The 18,663-nt window shown below is 45.4% G+C and overlaps 1 protein-coding gene across 1 annotated transcript in view; it reads right to left on the minus strand.

The window, feature by feature from the left end:
* Window positions 1-18,663, minus strand: part of BRPF1 (bromodomain and PHD finger containing 1) — a gene marked incomplete at its 5' end in the record, with an annotated part of 1,674,836 nt that overhangs the window by 618,693 nt on the left and 1,037,480 nt on the right. The gene's annotated exons all lie outside the window — the stretch shown is intronic.

An 18,663-nucleotide genomic window follows, 5' to 3' on the forward strand; every position in this document is an offset into this window, starting at 1 on the left:
AAAAAACCTTGACACGGTTATTAATAGAACATGCTGGAGGGACAGATTCATCACCCAGAGACTCCCTATGCTGTGGAACAAAATCCCGGTACATGTGAGGCAGAGCACCTCGCTGGCCTTGTTCAAGAGGAATCTTGACCAATGGATGGGAGATCGCAGATATACCCCAGGGATTACTTCAGTGTCACTGCTTGACAGAGGCACAGCAAAATAATAGGCATAGTTTTATTCAAACTAAAGGGGTGGCGAAAGCCACATAACTATGGGCTAGGCTTATAAATGCCCTTGGGCAGATAGCCTAGTATGAACCTATGAACCTAAGTAGTATAGTTGTGCACATTCTGCTTACCTGTAACAAGAGATGTTCAAATTCTTCACTGCATTTGATTTACATGTCAAGGTAACCCAGTACTGCTCAGCTTTCAAAAGCTCATACCCCCCCCCCCCCTCACTCTACTAGTGACAGCTGATTGGCTGAGTACACCCTGAAAAGGAAGCCTTAAGCTGTCACAGGAAGCAAGTGTTCAAGCTATTTGCTTCCACAAAGGAAGAGAGGAAAGTACCTGAAGCTAGAATCATCTAGCAAGAGTAAATTCATAGCCAATCGCATAAAAACAAATCAAACAACAACTGAATCAGAGAGGATGATACATACCGCAGCTATGCGCACTCTAGGGGATAGTGGGTAAGTGCTGACACTGAGGCAGTGAGGAATTCGAACTACTGTTACAAGTAGTAGGACTTCTGCAACTGTACCATGTTCATTATTCCCCTGCCTCAATGGCATTTTGGGTAGATTTGCAAAGCTTACCCTACCTGGAAGGAGGGAGGATAAGGATTCAAAAGCCCCTGGATAATGGTCCTAGTAAAGCCTGCTCTGGACATTGAAAAGAAATCCAGTTGGTAGTGCTCTGTGAAGTTATGTACAGAGTACCAGGTTACTACCAATAAAATGCATTCAGTCCACCCCTTTCCAATATGCCACAAGAGGATAAAGCCCTAGTCAAGTGAGCCTTACCCTTGCCTGGAAAAGACTTGGCATGCTGGGAGTAACAGAAAACAATAGTAGAGGACAACCATTGTGCAACAGTTTGCTTACAGATAGGTTCATCTTTCTTAGCCCCATATAGGAGGACAGTTGTTCAGTATTCCTAAAGGACTTTGTTCTGACAAAGTAGTAGCTGAGTAAGTTTTCAAGCTGCAAAGTATGACTGCAAACTGTCTCTAAACGATATGTGGTGGGAAAGAGGGCACTGTATGATTCAGAATTAAGTCACCATGATTTTCTGTGTTGCTGCTCCTGCAGCTGAGACTTCCACTGAAATAATGTAGAACAGGAATAAAACCTTTTTTTTCCAGAAATTATTCCCAATCATCAGGTCAGCTGCAGATAGTAGCAAATGAAAGCTGGGAGGGATGTAAACTTAAAATACTGGCAATACAAAGAAAGAAATTGAAATCAATGCAAAAAGTTATGCACTCACTATAACATTTCATCTGTGTTGTACATTTTCAATCTTCCTCAACCTGCGAGTTCAGATCCGAACCTCAGATATGACTCTGATGCTTTCTATAGCCCTAGGATCAGATTCTTCAGCTCCTCCCCTATCCATAATGCCTCATTCCCCCAGATTACCTCAGATCTAGTTTGCTGCAAACATACAATAGTACATCTATTTCTATATACAGATCCGAAAACAGACAGGAAAGATCCAGGGAATCAAACAGGAACTGAATTCCTATAGATATATTCATCAGGTCTTTCATAGTTATGGACAGGGGGAAGGTTGAGGAAGAATGAAAATGGACAACACAGATGGAACATTATGGTGAGTAAATAACTTTTTATCAGATGTTATCATTTTCATTTGTTCCTCAACCTGTGGGACAGAGTCCCCAGCTACAGTACCCGCTGGTGGCCCCATGGAAGGATATTTTGGAACACTGCACAACCAAAAGCAGATCTACTTCTATAAACAATATCCAGTTTGTAATGTGCAATAAAAGTATGGTAGTTCAACCAAGCAGGAGCCAAGTAAATGTCCTAAATCAAAACTCTGAATAAAAGTTTGAGTTGTAGGCATAGATCTAGTAGAATGAGCCTTAACATGCTGAGGTAGTGGAATACCTTTGGAAAAATAAACATGAGATATGCAATCTGTAATCCATTTAGCCAAAGTTACTTTGGACGCTGGCCTTCCCATTCTAACATTTGAGAAGGAAACAAACAGTTGGTCTGTTTTTTTGGAAAGGTTTTATTCTATCTAGGAAAACACAGTCGTCTATGAACATCTAGAAGACAAAGAGTACATTCACCTTTGTTTTGAAAATTGGGAAAGAACACTGGTAGGTTGATGACCTGACTGATATTGTTTTCAGAGGCAACTTTGGGCAAAGAAAGAAGGATTGGCATGCAAGGTAAAAAGAAGTTATGTACTTACCATAACGTTCCATGCGAGTTGTTTATCTCGCCTTTATTCTCACTGGTTCGGAGCCGATCCTTGGCTCCGACATGGCCGATAGCAAAGCTAAAGGTTTTCCAGTAACTCGAGACCAAGCCCCTTATCCCACAATGTACTGCTGGAATTACCTCAAATCTTGTTTGCTGCGAGTATATATACCATTTTTTTTATTTCTACAAGGAAGCACTTCCCGAGGTAGTAGTATTGAATAACCAGGATGGTACTAGCCTCTAAGTCAACTGTCAGCCAGGAGGGGGAAGGAGGGAGGGACATGAGAATAAAGGCGAGATAAACAACTCACATGGAACGTTATGGTAAGTACATAACTTCTTTATGTGAAGTTGTTAAATCTCGCCGTTTTATTCTCACTGATGGGTAGCGTCCCTAGCACCCTCAATCCTGGGTGGCTCATGGGAGTACATTTTTCATTACCGTGGAACCAAAGGAAGACCTGTCCCTGGAAGTCTTATCTACTTTGTAATGTGTGATAAAGGTATGAGGCTTAGACCAAGTGGCTGCAGCACAAATATTGTCAAGGGGCAATTTAGCTTGAAAGGCAGAAGACGTAGAAACGGCTCTGGTAGAATGAGCCTTAGGTTTGTGTGTCATTGGCATGCTTGTATTCGCATAAACAAAGGATATACAATCTGATAACCATTTAGATAGGGTTGTTTTAGCCACTGGATTACCTTTTCTGGCCTCCGAAAAGGATACAAAAAGTTGATCTGATTTTCTAATATCCTTAGTTCTGTCAAGATAAAATCTGAGCTGTCTGTGTACATCAAGTTTGTGCAGCATGTATTCCAATTTGTTAGAGTGGTTGGGAAAAAAGACTGGCAACTCAATGACATGATTGATACCGGATTCAGAACAGACTTTAGGCAAAAAGGAGGGGTTTGTTCTGAGAGATACTCTATCAGCATGGAAAATCATGTAAGGAGGCCTGACAGATAATGCTTTAAGTTCTGACACTCTGCGGGCAGAAGTAATGGCTACTAGAAATATAGTCTTCCAGGACAAATATTTGAGATCACAAGAAGATGCTGGTTCGAAAGGGGGGAGAATTATTTGAGACAGCATAAAATTCAAATTCCAGGGAGAATAAGGGATTTTGACTGGAGGTCTCATGTGAAAAGCACCTTTAAGAAAAGCCTTAGATAACTTATGGCCCATAACATTCAACCCATCGAATCCAAGGTGGAAATTTGATATGGCGGCTAACTGGACTCTAACTGTGGCAGCTGCTGCTCCTCCTTTGAAAATCTTTGTCAAAAATTCTAAAATGGACGATAAAGGTGATTGGAAAGGGTCGATTTCTGTATATTGGCCCAAATTGAGAACCTGTTCCACTTACTGCGGTATAGTTTCCTGGTGGATGGCTTGTGAGAAGACAAAAGGATTTGTCTTGTATCATCTAAGAGTGAATGAAGCCTGGCAATTAGGAGAAGTGGATTAGCCAAGCAGTCAGTTTTAGGGACAGTAGTGAAGGATAGAAGTCTCCTGACGGATGTGTCAGAAGGCCCGGAACTGGGTCCAGGATCCTCCAGTAGATGGTGAAGGAAGGGGAACCAAATCTGTAGAGGCCAGTAGGGAGCTATGAGGATAACTGTCCTTCCCAGCGATTTTGCTTTCTGTAAAAGCTTGGTCATCAATGGAATAGGTGGGAATGCATATAGGAGACCCGGAGGCCAATTGTGTACGAGTGCGTCTCTCGGGGAATGTCCTGAAGGTGGTATTAGGGCAGAATAGCTTCTGCATTTGGTATTGATGTGACTGGCAAAGAGGTCACAGGAAGGCTGGCCCCATTTGCGGAAAATCAAATCCGCAACTCGTTGGTTGAGAGACCACTTGTGAGGCAACAGTATTGCCCTGCTTAGCTTGTCCGCTATCACGTTGGATTTCACCGGGATGTGCATTGCTATCAGAAAAAGGTGGGATGACACAGCCCATGGCCATACCCTGAGGGCTTCTCGACAAAGGGGGTAATTCTTGGTTCCACCTTTGTTGTTCAAGTACCAGACCACTGACATCTTGTCCGTCTGAATTGCAATTGTCCCTAGAGGAAGAGAGTCCTGAAAGTACTGTAACGCCAGAAGTACCGCTCTCAACTACAGAACATTGATATGCAGATGTGACTCTTGATCCGTCCATGTGCCTTGGGCAGTCTTTCCCTGAAAACACCCCCCCCCCACCCTATCAGGGAAGCATCCGTGGTCACAGTGGCTACTTGGGGGGGGGGGACCAAAGGGTCTTCCGATTGTAACATGAAGAGACATCGACCACCACCGAAGGTCTCTCTTGTAAGAATCTGTGATGAGAATCATGTGGTGCATCGGTAGCTTTTGGTAAGACCAATGAGCAAAAAGAAGCCATTGAAGGATTCGCATATGCATCCTTGCGAGTGGTACAGCCAGGATTGCTGCCGCCCTCAAACCTAGCACCTTCAAGACCTCTGCTGCTGTAGCTTTGTTCTTTGACACCAGTGAGATGACGTGTTGGTGAAGAAATGAGACTCTTTCGATTGGAAGACCTAGAGTGGTGGTTGAGGTATCTAACTCTGCTCCTATAAAAACGGTATGCTGCAATGGCAATAAGGCAGACTTTTCGAAGTTGATTGTAATGTCTAACTGATGGCAGAGTGTCTGTGTATATTGTTACCTGAGTCCAATTGTCTAGGTATGGAAACACCTGGAATCCTAGACGCCTCAGGTGAGCCGTGACCACTGCCATGCATTTGGTGAACACCCTGGGGGCTGTATTGAGACTCAAGGGTAAGGCTAGAAACTGGTAATGGTTGGCTCCCAGCCAGAAATGCAGGTGACCCCTGGAGCATCTGTTCATCTTTATGTGATAGTACGTGTCCTTGAGATCTATGAAGCACATCCAATCGCCATTACCTAGGAAGGGAAGAATGGACTTAAGCGTGACCATTCGGAACTTCTCTTTCTTTACAAATTGGTTGAGTCTGCCGAGTTCCAAGATAGGTCTCTAGTCCCATTTTCTTTGGTACCAAAAAGAATCTTGAGTAAGTTCCGAATCCAACTTGGCCTGCTGGAACTGGTTGGATGATTCTTTTTTTCTAGCAATTTTTGGACCTCTACAATTGCTTGTTCCCAGAGACTGGGTGGAACATCTGGGATTCTGCTTAGTGGGATTCTGCTTACAGGAGTAAGAGGGGAAGAGAACGGTATGAAATATCCTCTGGAAATGATGCTTTGTACCCATGTATCTGATGTTATGTTTAGCCAGGCTTCTGGGTACAAAGACAAGCGACCCCCAACTGCCTCCAGAACCAGGCCTCCTTTCAGGAGAGCTGGTAGGGCTGACCAGAGAACTGGCCTCTGTCACCCTATTGCGGCGGACCCCCTCTGCCTCGCAGGTGGCATCTTCCATTATAATCCCCTCCTCTGCCTCTAGAGGGGGTTTTCTCCACGTGTGTCCTGAAAGGCTCCCTGTACTTTTCGGAACCGCATTTTCCCACCCCCTAGCACCCTTGGGGTAGGGTCGAATAGGGGTAGAAAAACGGATTCCAACGACAGGGTCTTGCCTTCCTGCTCACACCTGGTTAAAGTTTCCTTTACTTTAGGCCCAAACAGTGATGAGCCATCAAATGGGGTGTTGATAAAGGAAGACTTAAAGGGCTCCGCAAAGGAACAGAGACACATCCAGGCTCGTCTCCACAGAGCAACGCCTGAACTAGCGGCTCTACAAGAACCATCAGCTGCATAAGATATGAGACGCATGGACGAGTTCACAACTGAGTTTAGGGTAGCGAACGGTGTGTTGACTTTGTCGGCAACCCCTGCAGCTACCGTGCCCTGGAGAGCATCTCCTAGCTCTTTCAGGAGATCTCTTTGCAGTCTCGTTAAATAGTTCAGAGAGCGCAGAGAAAAAGTCGCTGAACTAAACATGCGTTTCCCATATCTATCCATCCATAATCCTAGAATCTCTGTTCGGAGGATGGACAGATGCGGATGTTTCAAACACTTCCATTTTGGTGGCTGCAGCTACCACCACGGCATCAACAGGCACTCCCTCTGGTTAAAAAGGCTTTGTCCACTGGGGCAGAGATGAACTTATTCGGCTTCCGAGGGACAGGTTCCATGGCCGCTGGGGACTCCCACGCCTTATGAGAGATCAGCTCCATGAGCTCGTCGTAAGGCGGAGACACCCAAGAAGTGGAAGGTTGAGACCTAAAAGCCTTCAAGAATACTGACTCGTCCTCAGTAGGGGTTTTGGACTGCCAATCACCCCCCTGGCTAAGGATCTCTAATATCTACGCAAAGGAGATATCCTCAGAGGGGGATCGAGGGGACCCTTCTGACTCATCCAAGTCAGTGTCAGATGTCAAAGACTCCTGTGGGGAGTCTAAGTGCCTCCTCTTGCACTGTCTCTTCCTGGGTAACTCCTCAGTGGGGAGATCTGGGGAGGTCTCGGAAGAGCAGGGGACGCCCTGTGGGGCCGCTTGAGGCTCAGGGTCTCTACGCTTAGGGGGACAGGTAGATGTAGAAGTGGACACAGGAGCTTTAGGGGAGAAGGAAGCCCGAACTGATGCCGATGATGTCTTAGGAGACGGGACTCTTCTCATGGCATCAAAAGCACCATGGCTCCGACGAGAAGGGGTAGACTGATCCGGAGGGTCCGTCCGATCCTCCCGCACTGAAACCATGGGCTCCGAGCCCAAGGTAGGAGCCAAGCTCATCTGAGCAGAAGCCCCGAGAGGAAGAGTTGGCACTGAAAATCGGTCCGACTATCCTCCCCGGACCCGACAGGAGAGTGTCGGCTCCTAGCGTCCTCGGTCAGGCCGAGGATGTCCGAGTAAATGGAACCGATAACACCGGTGAGGGTCTCAGTTCCACAGGTTCGACAACTATCGGTTCGGGCTCCGAGAGTCCAGTACGGCACAGAGGAGTAGTCAAGTCCGGTTCAATGGTCTTCGGCTCCAACTAAGTGGTCGGGGCTGACAACAATTTAGCAAGTCCTGGTGCCCGTAGAAGCTTCTGCACTAGCCGATCCATATCCATATCAGAGAGGCTGACCGAAGACTTTGAGGAATGCACCAAAGGTGCTGACTGGATCAGAGGAGATGAGGGAACCTCACTGGCTCCAAGACTGGGAGCTGGCTCCGAACCAAAGGGACACTCGGTTCCGAGGACTGTGGAACGGATGACACTGTACTCTCTGATCTTTTTGCCTTCTTGGTTTGTTTAGAATCAGAAGATTTTGAAGAAGTGCTGGGCACCTTCCTGGCTACCCAACGCCTCAGAGAAAGTATGCTGCAGCAACCCCCTAGCTATGAGTTTTCTTCTTCTCTCTAAGAGAACCCTAGATGAAAATGGGTGGCAAATACTGCAAGAGTCTTGGAGGTGTTTAGCCCCCAGAAGTAAACACATTGGATATGTCCGTCCATGACAGACATTTTCTGTCCACAATCTGGACATTTCTTAAACCCCGATTTGGGGTGAGACTTTTCTCTCTCATCCAACATGTTAGAGAGAGACACCACAAAATTAACCTGTAAAGGTTAAATACAGGGCTAACTAAGCCCACACTAAAAAAATATACTAACCAGTATAAACTGTAAAACTAAATAGGGCTAAGAAAGGGCCCAACACCAAGAAAAACTAAGCCAACACAGGGCACCATCTCTACAATCTAACCTACTTAAAACTATATTATTTTTAACAAGAAAAACACACACTAAATAAGAATAATCTCTGAAAAAGAAGTAGAAGAAAGTTTTTTAAACTTGCGATTTAGCAAAAAATGGTCTGAGCTGACTGGATCACCAAGATCTCTCTTGCCGCGGCAAACTAGATCTGAGGTAATTCAAGCAGTGCATTGTGGGATAAGGGGCTTGGTCTTGAGCTACTGGCAAACCTTGAGCTTTGCTATCGGCCGTGTCAGAGCCGAGGATCGGCTCCAAACCAATCAGTGAGAATAAACGAATAAACTGAGAGATTTAACAACTTCACATCTATCTTTACGAAAACTCAAATATGGGGGTTTGGTCAACAGTGTTTGCAATTCAGAACCCTTCTAGCCGAAGTGATGGCTACCAAAAACGCAGTCTTCCATGAAAGACATTTTAAGTCCACCTTGGCTGAACGTTCAAAGGGAGGTTGCACAATAGCTTGCAACATCATGGTTAAGTCCCAAGGAGGAGTGGGGGACTATATAAGAGGTCTAAGTAAAAAGATACCACTGAGGAAGTTCTTGCACAGTTCAGATGATGCCAGAGAAGATGAACCATCCCCAGTACAATAATTCGAGATGGCTGTCAGCTGCACCTTAATAGCAGGAAAAATGTGCCCCGTCTTGGAAAAGAGAAGAGAAGAAAATCTAGAACTGCTGGGACAGGAGCTGTAAAAAAGGTCTAAATGTTTTTGGCGAGCCCATAACAAAAACCTTTGCGATTTGCTCTTATAGAATTTTCTGGTCAAAGCTTTGGTGAAGAAAGCCTGGTGATTCCAGCCATCACCAGAACTGGAGAAACCATTTGGTTAGTTTTAGTCCTGGGAGATGTGTGAAACTGCCATGAATGGTGGGACAGGAGATCTGTAAACAGTTCCTATGTCCACGGAGGACATAATAATTGAGACTACAGGAAGGGGAATCAGACCTGCAGGCGCCAAAAAGGGGGCAATTAGGATCACCTTGTTCTTCAACCTCAGTGCTTTCTGAAGAAACTTGGGTATGAGAGGTAGAGCTGGGCAACAATAAAGAAGACAGGAGGGCCAAACATGGACTAGAGCATCTCTTGGTGACTGTCCCTGAGGAAGGATCAGGGCAAAGCACCTGCTGCATTTGATGCTGAAGGGTGATGCAAAGAGGTTGCAGCAGGCTTGACCCAATTTATGGAAGATCACGTCTGCCACTTACTGGTTTAGAGACTCACGAGGCATCAGGATAACTCTGCTGAGCCTGCCCTCCAGAATATTGGACTTTCCAGAATGTGCACTGTAACTAGGAAGTGGTTGGAAAAAATTGCCCATTGCCAAACCTCAACTTCTCGACACAGGGGCTAAGATATGGTTCCTCCGTGTTTGTTGCTGCACCACACCACAGACATGTTGTCCATTTGTATTGCAATAGTCTGAAAACTCTGAAGTGCTTGCAACGCTAGAAGCACCACAATCTTTAGAAAACTGACATGCAAACTGGCCTCTTGTATCAACCACGTGCCTTGGATCGTCAGACCTAGGTAATGTCCCACAACCACCTCAGCTGGGAGGTGTCTGTAGTCAATGTGGCACTGAGGGGAGGAAGAACAAAAGGTCATCCTTGTTAAACTTCTTCCGAGTGGAGCCACCATAGAAGCGAGTCATTGCATACTTGGGACAAACTGGATGACTGAGGGGGTAGAATTGTAAAGACCATTGAGCCACCAGTATCCATTGAAGGACTCTCATATGTAGGTGTGCTGTTGAAATCAAGGTTGTCATGGCAACCACCGAACCTAATGCTCAGAATACTAGACTTGCTGGGAGTATTGGAATGTCCAGAATCTGTCTGATGTCCAGAATCTGACAAGCCTCATCTGCAAGGCCATGGAGTGTATTATCATGGAACTTATAAACAAAGACATTGGCAACCTTCAAACACTGGACCCCACCCAGTTTGGGTTTGTGAAGGGCCGATCTTGTCTCCTGAACCTGATTGACTTCTTTGAATCAGTCTCCAGAGCCATGGACAAGGGTAAGGTGGTCCACACAGCCCATCTAGACCTTGCCAAGGCCTTTGACACCATCCCCCTCTCTGGAATCATAGATAAACTTACTAAGTTGGGCATTAATCCCTATGTCACCCAATGGGTTGCTAAATGGCTTACTGACAGAACCCACACTGTAAAAGTAGCCGACTCCAAATCCAGCTCCAGACAAGTGACAAGTGGAGTACCTCAGGGTTCAGTCCTGGGGCCACTCTTGTTTGGCATCTACTTCTCTGAAGTACAGGTCAACACTAAGGGACTCTGGCTAACAAAGTTTGCAGATGACTGCAAACTGGGAGCCATTATTGAATCCCCAAATGATGTGGATACTCTACAAAAGGGCCTTACAGAAACAGATGCTTGGTGCCAGAGCCACGGGCTCAAGCTCAATGCCAAGAAATGTATTGTTATCCCCTTTGGGAAAAAACATGTATCCATGAATTACCATATAGGTGGCAGTACACTAAACACAGAAAGTGTGACAAGAGACTTAGGGACACAGGTGGACAGTGGTCTCACCTTCGATAACCACATCGCCACAACAGTCAGGAAATCCTTCTATGTGGCACACCTCATCACAAAGGGCTTTTTATCCAGGTCATTGTCCCACTGTACTCATCCCTCATTAGACCCATTATAGAATACAACGCCCCATTTAGTATGTACCTCTCAAGACATCTGCAACAACTGGAAAGGCCTCAGAAATACCTCACTAAAAGAATCACAGGCCTAAAGCAGATGCCCTATGCTGACCGCTTTAAAAAACTCCAGCTATACTCTGTCGCATATCGTCTACTCAGAGGCGATCTCTGCTTAACATACAAGGCCATGTCAAACCCAGAGCTGTTGGACATGCTACACTTAAAGAAATCCCAATCCCTCAGAGCTACACGCTCCAGGAATCTAAACCTTGCCATCACAATAAACAAAACATGTTGGAGGGATAGGTTCCTGACCCAGAGACTCCCCAGACTCTGGAATAGATTGCCCATACATGTCAAGCAGAGTGCCTCTTTGGACCTCTTCAAGAGGAACCTTGACGATTGGATGGAAGAAAGGAAATTCACCCCAGGGATCACGTCAGTCGCCCTGCTAGACAGGGGTCCAGGAAAGTAAATAATGTGGGAAGAAATAGCCAGGGAATTGTTATGGCTAGGTTTGTATAGGCCCTAGGGCTGATAGCCTAGTACCAACCTATGAACCTATGTGCAATCTTAAAGTGGACATCCTGTCTGGAAACAAGTAGGTGAGACAGTTGGCTGTGTCTAGGCATGCACCTATGAAGTCTATCAACTGTAAGGGATGCAGCTGTGACTTCTGAATGCTGATCATGATGCCCAAGGTAGGGGGGCTAGGTACAGCAGACAGTCCCTGAATTGTAATAATAGATGCCTGGGTGATGCGCTCAGGAGCCAGTCGTTTAGGTAAGGAAAAACATTGAATCCATGCAGTCTCAAGTAAGCTGCTACTTCTGTCATGCATTTGATGAACACCCTGGCGGCTGTGGTGACACCAAAGGGGAGTATTTTGAATTGATAATAACTGGCCTTCAGCTGGAAGTGCAGAAATCTTCTAGAGTATGTACACGGGACAGACCCAAAGGCTTCCAAAAAAGACAGACTCCTCCTGGGTAGGGTTTAAAAGAGACAGCTTCAGGTGGAGATCTTGAGAACCCTTCCCCCTCATTGAAGTTTGTGTTGTCAGTGATGGATTTCTGGGGGGAATCCAAGTACCTCTTTCTGCAAGGTCTCTTATGAGGAACCTCCTTAGTGGGATGCTCTGGGGAGGTATCAGAAGAGACAGGGGCTCAGAAATTGGAACTGGTTGGAAGCTCCTCTTTCCTGGCTGCCCTGGAGAAGATATAAGAGAGGATTCAGGCACAGGATACAAAGCAGGGGTGGGACACGGATCCAAGGATGTGAGAGTTGGGGCACTTCTAGGTAGAGAGAGAACCCTCTCCACCACCTCTAAATTAGAAAGAGTTGCAAAAGTCAAACGCCATCTCTCCGGAGCCAAAACTCCCAGAGCAGACAACCCCCCAAGGCCCACAAATCTCCTGCTCTGATGGGGGAGTTGGCGCAGAGCTGTTGAATGCTGAAGCTAGAGGAGAAGCGACAGCTCCAAAAACTTAACCAAAGTCAACCCCTTGGATCAGACATTGAGGCTTTGGCTCTGGGAGCCATTCTTCTCTGACACAGTCGGAGTTGAAGTCAAAAGCACTGTCGGATCCAACGTCTCGACACTCTGGGTCTTCGACTCAGAGGGATCCAAAGCAAATAGTTGCTTGGAGAAGGAGTAACCAGAATAAAGGCAGAAGGACGGCTCACGGATCCAGAGGGGGACAGAGCTGGCAAAAACCCCATCTGGATTTGTGTACTAAAAATTTTCCTCATCATTCTATCAACCTCAGCTTTTGAAAGACTGCGGGAAGACCTGATAGACAAAGAGTTGGAGGAAGGCCTGGAAAATCTTTTCAGTGATTGCTTGAGCCCAGTAGATGCCAGAGTCAGAGGGACCAGCTCTGGGGAGTTCCGAATGGTCATAAAAGAACTGACAGTTGCAGCTGGTGTAGGAGCTGAAGACTTCAGATCCAAGGTCTTCTGAACCTTTTTTGACAGTTCAGCCATATGTAACAGAGAAGCCTTATCTGGAGAATGCTTTCTGTATTATCGGGATTCCTTTAAATCCCTGAGGAAGAAATGCCAAGCGAAGAAGCAGAAGGCATAAGGCCTTTAAGAATGAACTTATTCCACCCGTCACTTATGGCACGCTGGCTAAAGCCTGTGCAAATGGAGCAAGGAGACTCCAAATATTTAGGGTCTAAGCAGTAAACGCACTCCCTGTGGGCATCAGATTCTGGAATCTTGTGCCCACAGGAAGTGCATTTTTTAAAACCAACTGGTTTGTCAGACATTTTAAGCTCTCTAACACAGACCAAGTGAGGAACGTGAGTGAAGAGGAAACTAGAAGAGATTAAACTAGGAATAAAGTATTTTTATCTACAGCAGAATAAGGGTGGTTAGAAAAAAAAGAAAAACGAGAAAACTATGGAACAGGAAGCTAGAAATGTACAAAAACAAGAAGTTATGTACTCACCATAACGTTCGATGTTATGTAGTCCATCTCGCCTCACATTCTTACCCTTGGGTTTGGAGGCGAACCTCGGCTCCGACTCGGCCATACTCTAGCTCAAAGTCTTCAATTGGCTTGTGGCTAAGAGGTATCCCATACTGCAAAGCGCCCATCCCAGATCTTGTTTGCTGCAAGCTTACATACACACAAACATGCTGAAAGGAAGAACCAACCCATCAAAAAAAGAATACTGAAACCAGAGACTAAACCTCTAGGTCCTCCAGGAGGGGTTAGGTGGGTGGGTTAGTAAGAATGTGAGGCGAGATGGACTACATACACTGAACGTTATGGTGAGTACATAACTTCTTGATGTTATGTAGTCCAATCTCGCCTACATTCTTACCCTTTGACAGCGTCCCTAGCACCTAAACCTTGGGTGGCTCATTGGAAATACTCCTGAGCACTGTGGAACCAAAGGAAGATCTGCCTCTAGATATCAGATCCAATTTGTAGTGACTAATAAAGGTGTGAGGCGATGTCCATGTGGCTGCAGCACAAATATCATCCACAGACATCCTAGCCTGAAAAGCAGTACAGGTAGACACTAATCGTGTAGAATGAGCCTTCACTTTAAAGGGTAATTCCTTGCCATCTGAAGTATAAATGAAGGAAATGCAACTAGAAATCCATCTGGACAGAGTTACTTTAGAAATTGGAGCCCAAAGTCTATTGTCTGAGAACAAGATAAAGAGTTGATCTGATTTCCTAATATCTTTAGTTCTATGTAAAAAGAAAAGCAATTGTCTGTGAACATCTAGCTGATGAAACTTAAATTCTGCCCCGTTAGAGAATTCAGGGAAAAATACAGGCAGCTCAATGGACTGGTTGAGGTTGACAACCGAAGCAACCTTAGACATAAAGGAAGGATTAGGTCTTAGAGAAACCCTATCCTTGTGAAATACCAAGTAAGGGGGCCGAAACGATAAAATTTGGAGTTCAGAGGCCTGCCTAGCCGAAGTGATGGCTATCAAAAAGATTGTCTTCAAATACAAAAATTTAATGTCACAAGTTGCTGCGGGCTTAAAAGGAGGTGAGGTAAGCCACTGTAACACAAAATTGAGGTCCCATGGCATTACAGGATCAAAGACTGGAGGTCGAAGTGGCATAGTCCCCTTCAGAAAAGTTCTACAAAGTCTGTGCACCATTAGATTGGGTTCATTAGCAACATGAAAAGTAGAAATGGCTGCCAACTGCACTTGGACAGTTGCCGCAGCTGACCCCTGGCTGAACAGTTGAGAAAGAAATTCTAAAACTGATGAAATGGAAGCTGTATAGGGATCAATCTGCCTTTCATGGGCCCAAATGGAGAATCTCTTCCACTTCCTGGAATAAACCTTCCTCGTAGAAGGCTTGTGGGAAGAAGACAGAATATAAACCACCTCCGGGGAAAAATCATGAAGCCTGACTAGGGATGGAATTGGAGCAGCCATGCTGTCAACTTCAGGGTCTGAATGGAGGGATGGAAAGTATGGTTGTGTACACTTACCATAAATGTAGATGTTCAAGTGCATTCACTGTTGCAGTCATTACATTTGGGTTATCCTGCTGGCAGGTTGCCCTCGGTTGGCCTGAATTCCAAAGTCCTGGGTCCTGCGTCGGTTGCTGTCGCCTCTTCCCGGACGTCAGGTCATCAGGGGTACAAAAGATGCAGCAGACGTCATTTTCTTCAGTTTTTCTTGCCCCAGATGTCAGGTGCCCCCAAAAGGGTAGACTAAAAATATGTAAATAAAACATACATGCACCAAAATTAGCTTTACCTTCATCTATAAGCAAATACACCACCTAGGTTGTATAGATTAGAGAAGTAACGATAAGTTCCAGCAAAAATAAGGGGAATGGCGGGTGGGTAACCTGGACTGCAACAGCGAATACACTCGAACATCTACATTTATGCTAAGTGTACACAACTGTACTATGTTCTTTGTGTTTCACTGTTGCAGTCATTACATTTGGGTTGAGTCCCAAAGCTATGGTTGGGGGGGCTGGAGCTAAACAGCATTAGGAGCGGCTATGAAGCCCTGCAGAACTGCAATGGCAAAGCCTACCCTGGATTTAGAGTAAAGAGGCAGATTGCAATGTTTTGTAAAGGTATGCACTGAACTCCAAATAGCAGCCTCTAAAATGTCTTTGGTTGGTACTCCCCTGAGAAAGGCTGCAGAAGTGGCTGCAACTCTGGTTGAATGTGGCCTAATGCTTTTAGGCACTGGTTTGCCATGCTGTGAGTAGCAGAAACGAATGCAGTGACCTATCTTCTTTGAAATAGTCTGCTTGGAGATAGCCTTTCCTTGCGATGCTGTGGCATATGCCACTAGTCATTGTTCTGTCTTTCTGAAAACTTCAGTTTTGTCCAAGTAGAATCGAAGTGGTCTGTGTACGTCCAAAAAATGCAGAATTTTCTCCCCCTTGTTCTGTGGATTTGGATAAAAAGTTGGCAAATGAATAGTTTGGTTAAGGGCTACACTGGATACCACCTTAGGCATAAATGTAGGGTTTGTTCTCAGAGACACACTGTCTGGATAAAAAATGATAAAAGGTTCCACAGCCCTGAGAGCCTGTAGGTATGAAACTAGTCTTGCAGAAGTTACTGCTAGAAGCAGAGCTGTTTTCCAAGATAAGAATTGTATATCCGCAGTAGCAGCTGGCTCAAAAGGAGGTAAGGTGAGTGTTTCCAAGACATAATTGAGGTCCCATGCAGGTACTGGCGTTCTCCTTGGAGGCCTTAAGTTTTTGTTCCTCTGAGGTACTGCCTTAATAAAGGATGAGAAAAGAGTGGTGGCTCTTTATTGTAATGAGCCGAAATGGCAGAGGCATGGATTTTAATTGATGAAAAAGATAGGCCTTTGTCCAGCATCTCAGTTAAGTATTGCAAAATCTGAGGAATATGTGAGACAGCTGTATCAGTTCCTTGAGCCAGGTTCCAAGCACAAAATCTCTTCCATTTCCCAGCATAGGATTTTCTAGTACTAGGCCTTCTGGCTTCTAAGATGACATCCATCACAGCTATACTGAGAGGTGTGGTTTGTATGGCTACATTATCCGCCATGCTGCCAGGTTTAGGGTCCTGAGCTGGCTGTGCAGAATCTGATTGTTTTGCTGGGACAGTAGATGAGATATTTGAGGCAAGGTCCAGGCTGGGCACTGGGACAAGTTCCTAAAGCTCGGATACCAGTACTGGCATGGCCAGTCTGGGGCAATCAGAATCATTTTTGGTTTCTCCTGTCTGACCTTTAGTAGTACCTTGGGGAGGAGAGGCAGTGGAGGAAAGGCATATACTGATAGGTTTGTCCAGTTGAAAGATAAGGCATCCACTTTCCAAGCTTGTCTGTGATAAGTCCTTGGGCAGAATCTTTTTAGTTGACTGTTGTGAGGGGAGGCAAATAGATCTATGTCCGGGAATCCCCATTTCTTTGTTATCATGCTGAAGACTTGTGGATCCAGGTGCCACTCGTGGGGATCCATGAGGGTTCGGCTTAGTTTGTCTGCCAGAGTATTTTCCTTTCCTGGCAGGAATTGCGCCTGCAGATGAACTTGGTAAGTCAATGCTGTGTCCCATAAAGCCATGGCTAGTCTGCAAAGGGGGTAAGAATGAGTGCCCCCCTGCTTGTTTATGTACCACATGACCATGGTGTTGTCTCTATCAGTTGTTGTCCCGGATGAAGTAGGTCCTTGAAGGCTGTCAGGGCATTTTGAACAGCTAACATTTCTTTTTGACTGATATGTAGATGCTTTTGGTTTGTGGGCCAGGTGCCCTGAATGCCTCTTCTTGCCATGTGTGCCCGCCAGGCATAATCTGATGCATCCGTCGTTAGGCTCTGCCTGGCTGGGGTAGTGAGAATAGCTGTCCCTTGTTTTGGTGACAAGCCTTTGCCCACCATCGAAACTCCTGTTGCAGGCAGGGAATGAGAGTAATCATTGTTTCCAGGCTGTGGCAATGTTGTGTCCAGACACTTTTTAGGTACCATTGAATTTTCCTCATATGCAGTCTTATTAGTAAGATGCAAGATGCCATGAAGCCCAAAGCCTGCAGAATTTTTCTTGCAGATAACTGGGCTTTTGTTGCCATTTCCTTGAAATACGTAGCCAGTTGTCTTTGTTTGTCTGGAGTGAGATAAGCCATCTGGGCAGTTGTATTTAAGCTTGCACCCAGGAATATTATCTCTTGAGAAGGTACTAGTTTTGATTTCTTTTTGTTGACTGTTTACCCTAGGCATGTTGAGTCTTTTCACAAATGCAAAATCAGATGCTGTAGTAGAATGTCCTTGTTCTCTGCTTGTATGAGGCAGTCGTCCAAGTAAGGATATAGTTGTATTCCTCTGTCTGCAGTAAGTAATTACTGGTGCCAGGCACTTTGTGAAGACCCTGGACGCAGTAGATAAGCCAAAGGGCAGTGCAAAGAATTGGTATTGCTTTGAGACAGCCTTGAATCTGAGGTATCTTCTGCATGATTGTCTGATTGGGGCATGCAGGTATGCCTCTTTTAGGTCTAAAGTCACAAGCCAAGCCTTGCTGCCCAGTATGAGCAGAAGCTGCTGCAAGGTCAACATCTTGAATTTTGGTATATCCAGGAAAGTGTTTAGAATAGATAGGTCCAGTATTGGTCTCCATGCTTTGTCCTTTCTGGGTACCAAGAACAGTCTTGAGTAAAATCCTTGTCCCTGCTCTTGCTGTGGCACTTGTTGAATAGCCGTCATGTCCATGAGAGCTGCAACTTGTTTTTGAGCCTCTGCCCATTCATTTTTTGGCAGGTCTGGCCAACCGTTTGCCCTTGGCAGGGTATGGAAGTGAAACTTGTAGCCTTGTGACATTATGTCTAGAACCCATTTGTCCTGGGGTTATAATGTGCCAATTTTGAGAAAAAAGTGCTAGTTTCCCCCCCTAAGGGTGCTGCCAGAAGATAAGTGCTTGGTGCAGGCAGGGGGAAGTCATTGGGACTGTTTCCTATATGGTTGTGATTTGTCTTCTCCACCTTTGGAGGTAGAAGCACCCCATTGCTTAGACCTGTAGAACCTTGTGGCTGTGATCTGCCTTCTAGGGTGTCTGTATCTGCCCCTTTGAGGTTTGTCTGAGACTGGAAAGGGCCGATTCTTTGTAGGCCAGTGTCTGCTAAATCTAGGTGGCTGTACCTGTAAGAAATCATTGACCGTTTGCATACATTTAGCTTTGTCCTCAATTTTCTTTAACACCTCTTCTGCCTTAACACCAAACAAGGTATCATGTTGTAATGGAGCATCTGATCAGGCAAATTTTGTTCCTTTAACCAAGCATGCCTCCTAATGACAGAACCTGTAATAAAGCCCCTGCAAGAGGCCTCCAGAGAATCAAAACTATATTGCAAACTATGCTTTCCAACTTGTTCAG

The sequence above is a fragment of the Protopterus annectens genome, chromosome 7.part0, assembly GCF_019279795.1.
Source record: "Protopterus annectens isolate FY-2018-M chromosome 7.part0, PAN1.0, whole genome shotgun sequence".
In the NCBI taxonomy this organism is placed as follows: domain Eukaryota; kingdom Metazoa; phylum Chordata; order Ceratodontiformes; family Protopteridae; genus Protopterus; species Protopterus annectens.